Source organism: Petaurus breviceps, unplaced genomic scaffold (assembly GCF_028583685.1).
Source record: "Petaurus breviceps papuanus isolate PSGF00001 unplaced genomic scaffold, PetGlider_PUasm1.0 90574, whole genome shotgun sequence".
In the NCBI taxonomy this organism is placed as follows: Eukaryota; Metazoa; Chordata; class Mammalia; order Diprotodontia; family Petauridae; genus Petaurus; species Petaurus breviceps.
Genome location: NW_027187277.1, coordinates 5,272,515 through 5,284,571, shown reverse-complemented (window position 1 = coordinate 5,284,571; position 12,057 = coordinate 5,272,515).

Sequence of the window (12,057 nt, the reverse complement as noted above, 5' to 3'; positions counted from 1 at the left end):
TGTTCACCTCCTTAACTTTTTTCTTGTTTATTTTGAGGTTGAATTTATCAAGTTCAGAGAGGGGGAGATTAAGGTCTCCCACTAATATAGTTTTGCTTGACAAGACACTCCCCCTCTCAATTCCAGGCATTTTTTTCTGTCTCTCCCCTAAGCCTAGAACACTCTCCTTTGATCTCTCTGGCTTCCTTTAAATCCAAACTAAAATCCATCCTTTTACAGAAAACTTTTTGCAAACCTTCATTTTGATTATCTTCTCTGTGTTGATAATTTCTTATTTTTCCTGTTTATTTTTCTTGTTTGTTGTCTCCTCCATTGGCTTGTGAGTTCCCATGAATAGGGACTTCCTTTTCCTTTTTTTGTATCCCCAGTGCTTAGCACAATGCCTGGCACATAATTAGGGCAGCTAGGTGGCACAATGGATAGTGCACAGGGTTTAGAATCAGGAAGACTCATCTTCATGAGTTTAAATCCAGCCTCAGACACTAGCTGTGTTACCCTGACAAGTTGCTTAACCCTGTTTGCCTCAGTTTCCTCATGTATAAAATGAGCTGGAGAAGGCAATGGCAAACCACTCTAGTATGTTTGCCAAGAAAACCCCAAATGGGTTCAGAAGAGTCAAACATGAGTGAAACAGGGACTACAAAAACAGCTAGCATATAATAGGCACTTGAATGTTGATCTATTTATTATACTTGGAGACCTGGGTTCAATTCCTGCCTCAACCACATACTACTTGTGTGACCTTGCAAGTCATTTGACACCTCTCAGCCTTGTTATTCCTTTTAAATAAAGGGATTTTTAGTTCCCTTTCACCTCCAAATCTATGAAACTATGAGTGTCATATACTATGAGATAATATTTCTATCTAATGATTAGTAATGAGAGACAATGAAATTCTAAATTGCTAGAAATCTAAGGAATAGCTTTGTAAATAAGATAGTTCCATATGTTTTCAGTTTTTATGATAATTTTGTTGAGAAATTAAAATAACTACAATTAAAATTCCATTATTGTGCTTCAATTAATTCAAGAGAAATGACAAGTCCTAGTGATTTAGAATCCTCACAGTTCACATCCTGGTACTGAATAACAATGACTTTTTTGGAGTAGTTAAAAACAAATTATATAAAAGAGACCATTTTATTTTTATTTGTAGCAGAAAATTGCATATGGATCACACAGTATTATGATAATTTTTTACTGCCAGTCTGAAATGCATACTAAGCAAAAAAAAAAAAATATCGCATCTATGAAATTAATTGCTGCAGGTAAATAAGCCTCAATTTGTTTTCCCCAAATTTCACTCAGAAACAAGGAATTTTCCTATGTTCTTAGACAATCTTGGCAGACTCCACAAAAAGCAAGATTTAGAATTAAAAGAAATTTTTTTCTATCTATGTATTTTATTCACCCCCTCCCTCCACCTCTTTTTTGTTTGTTTGTTTACATGACTTCTTGTTTGTGAGAGAATCCTAGGCTTGGATCTCATTATGTTAAATATATCAATGTTTGGAAATACCTGCAGAAAAGTATTAGTATATCTATAGATCTTATATCAAGAATATTGTATATGCATAGCATACTATGTATATGTTACTATATTTGCTTGCCAGATATTACACAACAGGGAGGATTTTATTGACTAATTAATTGATTAGAGTCTTGTTTATCTTTAGGCTATTTTCAAGATTAATCTATTTTTTAAAAAAGCAAAATTCTTTGCCTTTATTCATTACATTAGTGTCACAAATGAATGAGTGAAAAATCATTTAAATTCTTCTATGTATCAAGTACAATATTAAGTTCTAGGGATGTAAACAGAAAATTCTAGATAGTCCTTGCAATAGATTAAAGAAAGTTAAGCTGCAGGGCAAATGGAGAAGCCTGAAATTCCTAAGAGTGAAATTTGGGTTGAATAGTAAAAATTCAGAGGTTCCTGGCTTACTTAAATACTTAAAATGATAATGCCAAGGAATTTCAGGACAAAGAGATAGGACTGATGATAAGACCTGGAGGAGGTTAAGGAATAAAGGATAATGTGCAAAATTATATACACTAATAAAATTCATTTTTATTCAACTCCCACAACCCTAATCTCACCTCTCTATTTTACATGAAAGAAAGGAAGGCTCACATACATTATTTAAGTGACTTGCCAAATGTTACAGTCAGTAAATGATAGAGATCAGAGTAGAAACGAGGTCCATCATACGATACCTCTTTTATACAGGATCACACACACTGATCTGTCTACAAATTAGTTCACCTACACAAATATAAAAGTAGCAAACAGAATATAGGAGTAGTAGTCAGGATAGTTGGGTTCTACCTCAGAGACTCATTAGTTTATATGAAAGGGATCCAAGCATTCTAGGTTATTTGCATCTTTAAATACTTATATAGAACAAGCATTGAACTTTAGTGGTTATTGTTTATTCAGTTCAGTTGTGTCCAATTTTAAATGACTCTACTTAGGGCTTTCTTGAAAGGGTTATAAGAGTGGATTGTCCATTCCTTCTCCAGTTCTTTTACAGATGAGGAAAATCAGTCAGAGTGAAATGACTTCCCTAGGATCCCATGGCTATCAAGTGTCCCAGAGTGGATCTGAATTCAGGAAGATGTCTTCCTTACTCTAAGCCCAGCATTCTATGGTGTAGTCCATAGAATTATATTATATATATTCATATTATATTATATATTATATATAATATATAATATATTCATAATATATTACATATATTCACCATAGAGCTTGGTGAATCTGAGGGAACACATTCTCAGTATGACTCAGCAGTGTGACATGGAAACCCAAAAAGATAATGAGGAATTAGATCAATTAATAGAAGTATATTAACCAAAACAAAGGAAATGATAATCCTACTGTACTTTGCTCAAATAGGACCAAATTCTGGATGTGTACTGCATGTAACTTTGGGTGCCACATTTTGGAAAAGATTTCGACAATGTGGAATAGAAGGATAAACACAATGGTGAAAAAACTTGAAACCATGCTATTCAAGGATAAATATAAAAGTCATTGAGATATGCCTCAAGAACATAATGAAGAACAGGATGGCTGTCTTCAAATATTTTAAGGATCCTCAGGAAGAAGATGAAAAAGATCCATTGCTTTTAGAAGACAAGAATATAACAAATATCACAAAAACAATTGTAAAGCAAATAAAATGGGCATTACATCTCACTGTCCCCTTGCCCTTCTTTCATGTCTTTATATATTAGCTCAAATAATTCCATGCTACAAATTCATTTCTATTTCTTCCATCTGGTAAATGGAAAATGTGTTTGGATAGGATACTGCAAATATTAAATTGCACTCTTCAATTTGCTATTCTTATCATAGCAAAAAGAATATCCAAATTAGAGAAATAAAGTTCAGAGGCCATAAGAAGTCTAAAAACAGGCATTTCTCCAAATACTGTTCACATATTTACAGGCACAGAAGTTTCTCATAATATCCTTCTTACCTCAATGAAACTTTAAAAAAAACTCTTCAAATGGCACTTCTTTTTTTTCTTTTCCTTTTTTGCTTTAAGTAGGTTATTTTCACCAATTACATATCAAGAAAAATTTTAGCATTTATTTTTACAAGATTTTGAGTTGCTATTTTTTCTCCCTCCCTCCCCTCCCCTCTTCTGAAAATGGTAGGCAGTTTGATACAGCTTATACCTGTGCTATCATGTAAAACATATTTCCATATTCATTACAGTTGTGGGAGAAGAAACAGATAAAAGGGGGGGGAACACAAGAAAGATTAAGTGGAAAAAATGTGCTTCAATCTGCATTCAGAGTCCATCAGTTCTTTATCTGAATGTAGATAGCATTTTCTTTCATGAGTCTTTGTATTTGTCTTGGATCATTATGTTGCTAAGAACTAAGCCATTCATAGTTGATCATCACTGTATGATGATCACTGCTGATACTGTATATAATGCTTTCCTGATTTTGCTTATTTCACTCTGCATCAGTTCATACAAGTCTTTTCAGGTATTTCAGAAATTTGCCTGCTCATCATTTCTTACTGCACAATAGTATTCCATTACATTCATACAAAATGGCTTGTTCAGCCATTCCCCAGTTGATGGGCATTCCCTCAATTTCCAATATTTTGCCACCAAAAATAGGGGTGCTATAAATATTTTTGTACATGTAGGCCCTTTCCCCTTTTTTATGATCTTTTTGGGATACAGACCTGGTAGTGGTATTGCTAGATCAAAATGTATGCATAGTTTGGTTGCCTTTTCTGCACGGTTTTAAACTGCTTTCCAGAATGGCTGGATCAGTTCACAACTCTACCAGTGGCACATTAGTGCCCCAATTTTCCTATATAATCTCCAACATTTATTATTTTCCCTTTTTTGTCATATTAGTCAATCTGATAGGTGTGAGATGGTATTTCAAAGGTTTTAATTTGGATTTCTCTAATCAAAAGTGATTTAGAGCACTTCTTCTTATGCTAATACATAGTTTTGATTTCTTCATCTGAAAACTTCCTGTTTATACTCTTTGACCATTTGACAATATGGGAATGATTTGTATTCTCACAAATTTGACTCAGTTCTCTATATATCTGGGAAATTCAGCCTTTATCAGAGACTCTTGAAGTAAAGATTATTTTCCAGCTTTCTGCTTTCTTCCTAATTTTGGTTGCATTGGTTTTGTTTGCATAAAAGCTTTTCAGTTTAATATGATCAAAATCATCTACATTACATTTCATAATGCTATCTCTTGCTTGGTCATGAATTCTTCCCCTCTCAATAGATCTGATAGATAAGATTAGTACTTGCTCTTCTTTATTGCTTCATTGTCTTTCATACCTTTTAGCAAGATGTAGTTTCCTCCCTTATCTCACGTTTTAATTAGTTCTGTCTTTGCTTTTACATTGTCTAAGATCAGGATTGCCACCCTTCCTTTTTTTTTTTTTACTTCAACTAAAGCATAATAGATTCTGCTCCAGCCTCTTTACTCCATGTGTGTCTCTCTGCTTCAAATGTGTTTCTTGTAAGCAACATATTGTAGGATTCTGGTTTTTTATCGACTCTACTATCCACTTCTGTTTTATGGGAGAGATCATCCCATTCACATTCACAGTTATGATTACTACCTGTGTATTTCCTCCCATCTTATTCTTTCTCCTGTTTGTCCTCTCCTTTCACCTTTTCCCATATCACCAGTGTTTTACTTCTGTCTAGCACCTCCCCTGATTTGTCCTCCCTTCTGTCAGTCCCCACCCCCTTTATTTAATCTTCTCCCCTCCCACTTATCTTTTGGGTAAGATAGTTTTCTGTATTCAACTTATTGTGTATATTATTCCTTCTTTGAGCCAATACTGAGGGTAAGGTTCAAGTAATGCCCATCACCCACCTTCCCATTTTCCTCTCCACTATAATAGGTCTTTCTTGTCATGTGAAATAATTTACCCCCAATCTACCTTTCCCTTCCTTCTGTACCCATTTTACTCCTGTTTCTCATCCCTTAATATTTTTACATTACTTCAAATTCACCCTATACCCATACCCTCTATAGGGATACAAATGGTTTGACTCTACTGAATCCCTTGTGTTTTCTTTTTCCTTTTTACCTATTTATGTTTCTCTTGGGTCTTGATATTGGAGGTCAAATTTTTGGTTTAGTTCTGGTCTTCTCCTTATGAAGGCTTGAAATCCATCTATTTCAGTGAATGATCAATTTTTCCCCATGATGTATTATGCTTAATTTTGCTGGTAAGTGATCCATGGTTGTAGTCCCAGACCCTCTGTACTCTGCAATATCCATGATGCAGACAAAATGAGCAAAACAGTTTGTTTTGTCCCACTAATTTGTCTCTGCAATATTCCATGATGTCCAATCCTTTAATGTTGCAGCTGCCAAATCCTGTGTAATCCTGATCATGACTCCCCAATATGTGAATTCTTTCCTTGTGGCCTTTTATAGTATGTTTTCCTTGATCTGATAATTCTGAAATCTAGCTATAATGTTCCTTGGGGTTGTTATTTTGGAATCTCTTTTCTGAGGTGATCATTGTATTTTTTCAATGCCTGTTTTGCCCTCTGATTCCAGGATATTAGGGTAGTTTTCCTTTATAATTTCTTGAAAGATCTTGTCCTCCTTTTGGCTAAGGCTTTTAAGTAGTCCAATGATTCTGATATTGTCTCTCCTAGATCTATTTTCCAGGTCAGTTGTTTTTCCTGTAAGTTATTTTACATTTTCTTTCATTTTTTAAAAATTTGATTCATGATGTCTCATGGCTTCCACTTGCCCTATTCTAGCTTTTAAGGTGTTGTTTTCCTCAATTAGCAGTACTTTCTTTTGCATTTGGCCAATTGTATGCTTTAAGGTGTTGTTTTCTTCAGTTAATTTTTGTATCTCCTTTTCCATTTGACCAATTCACTTTTTAAGCAGTTTTCCAAATTGTTGATTATTTTTCCATAATTCTCTTGCATCACTTTCATTTTTTCTCAATTTTTCTTCTATCTCTCATATGATTTTTAAGCTTTTTGAGCTCTTCAATGAGTTCTTTCTGTGCTTGAAACCACTTCTCATTTTTCTCTGGGGTTTTGTCCATAGGTGTTTTGACACTGTTGTCCTCTTCTGAGTTGGTGTTTTGATCTTCCCTGTCATCATAACTTTCTATGGTCAGATTATTTTTTGTTATTGCTTTGCTCATTTTTTGTGGCCTTTTCCCTTTCTTCTACATTTGAGCTCTGCTCCAGGGTGGAAGGGGCACTGTCCTAGGCTTTTTGTGTTAGTGGCTACAGGCCCTGGCTATTTACCTGGTGATAAACTGATGTTGCCCTGAGACCTGGGGGGAACCTCAAGTCTGGTGCTACACTATTGGAGTGAGGTAGGGGTTGCCTGGCACTGCTGGAGGCTGAAGGGATCTGGCATATTATCTGGAGCTGAGCTGGGGTCCTAGTGGTGTGGTATCTGGCATGTGCTGAGGCCTGGTGGTGTGCCTCTGCACTTCTCCAGGAGCACAGTGAAGCATGTGGCACTCTAGCCACAGGAAGCTGCCTGTTTCCCCAGAGCTACATTGAAACATGTCATGAAGTAGTTTTCATCTGGAATCTGCTGGTTCCCCTGGCAATGCTAAGGCACATGAGGGGTCCTGGTATTAGTGTTTACCTGATCCACCCACTTGGGGCTCAGGATCTCACACTAATTTGCTGAGGTGGAGCTTGCTGGACACTTCCTGTCCTGGACTGTACTCCCCTTTCATCTGTGTATGGCAGATCTTTCTTGCTAATCCTCCAAGTTTCTTGGGCTAAAAAATTGTATTACCCTTTCTTTTTGCTGGTTTTGCTGTTCCAGGATGTGTTTGGGGGCTCTACTTTATAATTGTTTGGAGGTGAGTATGTGTAGCAGCAAACACCCCAGCATCCCTAGGGTGGCTGCCAATACAGGTTCTTGAATCTGCTTTGATAAAGGAAAGCAACTCAAAATGGGTTAACAAGCTTACTTTAATCAGTCAAATATGTATCATTTACCTAGTTCAGGGGGAAAAGGTCAGCACCCCGAACTTCAGAGTATACAGACAGAATTATCAAGACAGAGAAACAGATCAAGTAGACAGGTTTCCAAAACTGTCCAGCCATTACATCCATACCAAATCAACATATGGGTTTTTCAAAGCTGGGGGACTCTCAACAATGGCTTCCCAGAGTCTTATCTGATCAAATCACAGAACATTTCTCAAAGTGAGCCCCAAAACAAAGCTACATATCAGGGCTTATATAGCCTTCTCCTGGCTCAGAGAATGTAACAACCTTCTGGACCCACTGGCCAATCAAAAAGTATCTACTGAAAAACAAGCCTCCCACCCCAGGCTCCAGGTACACTTTAGCCTAGGGGCAGGGAAGATCTTAAAAATTTCCATTCCCATTACAGTATGGGAGAGTTACAGTGAGTTACTGCTTACTTTGTCATCTTGGCTCCCAGAAGTCATGTAACATCTCTTTTCTTAAATCCAAAGTCTCACTAAAATTACCTTCTAATTGATCTTCACATTCACACTGTGTACATGCAAATGGACTCCAACTTTAGCTTTCCACCTATTTTCCTGTCATCTCTATTTTCTTAAACCTTTTTTCCTGTGGACTTTGATTAAGGGCTGATAAAGTTTAAAAAAAAAACACTTTTTGCACACTCTGATTCAACATTTCATTTACCTTCACTATTTTCTCAGTCCCTCTTTTCTTTATTTCCCAATCATCTCAGTCTATCTCATCGAATCTCTCCTTTGCAAAATAAGTTATTGAAAAAATTTATAATTTGGGTTACACAGTCTATTCCAAATTCTTTCAGATGACTTTGCTTCTAATTTCCCTAAATAATAAAGTTCTGTTAAATTATTCACATAAGAAAATACAGTGGTAAGGTAGAACATTCTCCTAAAATTAAATTTACCTTATTTTAAGTTACTGATTTAAATATGAGTTTTCTTTCTAAGCTGGACAGAAAAGTTAATAGTGGGTAACTCTCAAGCACTAGAGAAGTTTGTAAACTGTAGACTGCAAATCCATTTATTTTTCTTCTTTAAGGTTTTTTTAAAGTATTCTCTAAACAGTGAAATCACCTTCTCTTAAACTACAACAATGAATCTATAGTACTCCAAGGAGAAAAGAGTGATGAAAAAAATACAAATGTTTTTTGCAAGTAACTTAGTCCTAAGGGGTTGCAACCCCCCCCCCCCCCCCCAAATGACTGGGATAATTCAGCATTTTCAAAAAAAATTTGAACTATATTTAGAATTTCACAGTAAGAAGTTATGTTTCAGGAATAAATCTAATGTCTAACTTTTTGATTGTGGACTAGAAAATTCCAATCTGTGACAAAAGTCACTGGGAGATTCAAGCATGATCAATTTGTTAGAGAGTCCAGTGATCTCCATTTAATTGGTTCCAAGACCTTCCTCATGTACAGGGAACCCTCTCCATGGAATAAATGCTTTTTATAGCCATTGAGGGAATACCAAAAGTAGAATAAGGCAGTACAATTCCATGAAGCAAGCATATCTTATGGTTCGCTAACAGCAATGTCCATCAATCATAACCGCTTTGTCAAGAGGCCTTTCATTAGCTACAATTCATCGGTTAAAGGCCATCAACTTCTCTTTATTAGCTTAAGCACAGGGTCAGTGCCCAACAAAATAACTCTAAATTCCAATTAGTGTTCTAACAAGGTCTATGTAGTATTCAATTATATCAGACAGGAAAAAAATGTTATTATTATTGTTTTTATCATAATCTCACATTCTCCTGGGCCATAATAGTTAAACAGACTTAGTTTGGAGTCTACAGATAAAGTAAGGCAAGTTACATAAGGCTTAAAAGTACAAGGTTTTGGGTGGCTAGGTGGCGTAGTGTATAGAGCACCGGCCCTGGAATCAGGAGGACCTGAGTTCAAATCTGACCTCCGACACTTAACACAAAAACTAGCTGTGTGACCTTGGTCAAGTCACTTAACCCCAATTGCCCTCCAAAAAGCAAAAAAAAAAAAAAAGTACAAGGTTGGTCCTCTTCTCTTTATCTTATGTGATAAAACAAAAAAAGGTTCAACTTCCTTTGGTCTAGAGAAAATAGGTGTACTAATGAAGCCACATTCTTTCATTTACAAACAGAAAATTTGCCTATCTGTATCTGTGTTGGCTTCTTTCAAGGACCTTGATCTTAAAAAGTGAATTTTTTAAAATTTCTTTTTCCTCTTAAAATGATTATGATACTTGAAACTCTGTAAATAAAACATATCTTAATGAGAAATATTTTTGAAGTATTCCATTAAGAAAAAATGGTTGTGAACTGCAAGAGTAACAAGTCACTTGCAAGCATAAGTGCAACTGGATTTTTAATATTCAATTCTAGTCTCTGGATCCATGTGGCATAAAATGCCTAACTTCATTAACTGTTTTCTTTTTTTTTCCTGTAAGATAATTCAGAAATGCTTTCAACTGGATTAATGTCATCTGCTTGGCATGATATCATGCTTAATTTCTTCTAGTATGCTTTTGGGAAATTATCAAATGAAAAATAGTGATAAATTGTACGTAAAGTATAATCAATTTTTAACAATTTTATTTGGATGGCAGAGTACCCTTCCAGTTGAGAGAAATGATTGTTAATAACCAATATCTTGGGGAGATTCAGAGGTTTCCCCATTCTGTTATTGTCTTTCTGAACAGAAATGCTTCCCATCTAGATGATTCTGAACATGTGAATACTATGGTACTCTAGTGTGATTGGTTGTTCCAAAAGGGATTTATAACTTTATCCTGAACTGAAACAGAGCCAAAGGAATTTTCCCTTGGAAGGTTATTAATAGTCAATCTGTAACTATAGGTTTAGGCCTGAGGAAATAGTTCTGATTATGTTTTAGTAGTGTCCTTTTTCCTTTTGTGAGAGAGGAAGGAGTTCTGTTTCCACAAAAGTGACACATAAACACACTCTCAGCCTCAAGATATAAGTCAGAAGTCAACTAGTTCCAACCACAGTTGTGACTTGGTAGAACCAGGCTTCTGATCAGATAAAAGGTCAGAAACTTTTATGCATGCTTAATGTGCTGTTTAATATTAACCAACACATCCCCAGCGTGAAGCAAGCTAATTTGAATGCACATGCAATGCTTGACAAGGAAAGGAGAACACATCCAGGAGAAAAACATGGAATGGGCAGTTCAGGAAGTTGTATCCAGTCAATGGGGAGGGACCTCCAGGTTGAGAATGGGAATTAAAAGCTGGAGGTACCCGGCTCTTAGTGTGCCCCTATGCATAGGACACCCACTCTTTCAAGAGTGTAATAAACTGCTTCCCTGGCTTCATCGGTTAAGGTCTTATTCCTTTGCGAACACATGTCTCACACTTTTATAGAAACTTTCTTTGACTATAACTAGGGAACTGAAAATGTTTTATAATGGATCACTTTCTTACAATAAGCAAATATCTGAATTGTGATGTATGGGTACAAATATAAATAACCCTATTGCTTTTTTCAAAAAAATTGTTCTGGCTTTATAACTATTACTTGTATTAATTTCCTAATCTGGATGACTAGGAAAACTCAGTTATGGACATGTTCTCTCCTTCTATAGTATATATTCTATAATAGGTACATATTCATGTATAAAATTAGGTCTGTACAGCATCACATCTTTTCTAGATGGTATGATCACATATATGTATGTATATGTGTGTCTATATATATGTGTGTGTTTATGTGTCTATATATAGAATACATGATTATATATAGACACACACACCCTTAAAGAGATACATGATTATTTTTGCCATTATTACATTATATTATGTATCATGTTATATATGATAATATTTTTATATAATACAGTTATATGTAATTTAATTATATTTTACATATTTAGTGTTATAGTGTATATTTTACATTATATGTTTTATATATGTACATAGATAAATATATACATATATACACGTGTACATATGCATATACACATACACACAAGTATACATCTGTGATAGTAATGGCAATTAAAGATTCCCCTGTATTGGCTTGGTTTTCAAATTGATTGTGTTAAAACCCAGAGTTTGTTAATCCCACCTGTGGGATGGGCTTGTTGATGTGAAAAGAAAGTCCTGAACTGGGAGGAGCTGGTGATGTAGATTTGGAGAGACACTAGAGAGAGGCGGAAGATCTTTTTTTTTGGAAGCAGCACCTCGTGGAGAGAGAGAGAGACTAAGAGAATTGCTGGTGGCCGCTTTGAATTGCCCTGGACTTTTGAGACCTGCCCCCTGAGCTGCCAAGGACTGAGGAGACATGGCTGTTTTGCTGGTACTTTGTCTGTCTGTTTTGATGTTGTTTTGCCAGATTTGTCCACTGGTGAAAGACTGTCCTGTTGAAGAAGTCCTGGAACCTGGCATTTGGTTAAGAAGCCCTGAGACTGTCCTGCAGACAGAGAGTGAATACTGTCCACTGATGAGGGACAGTGCTGTTGTTGCAGGGGTCTGGAGACTGTCCTGCAGACAGAGTGAATACTGTCCACTGGTGAAGGACAGTGCTGTTGTTGCAGGGGTCT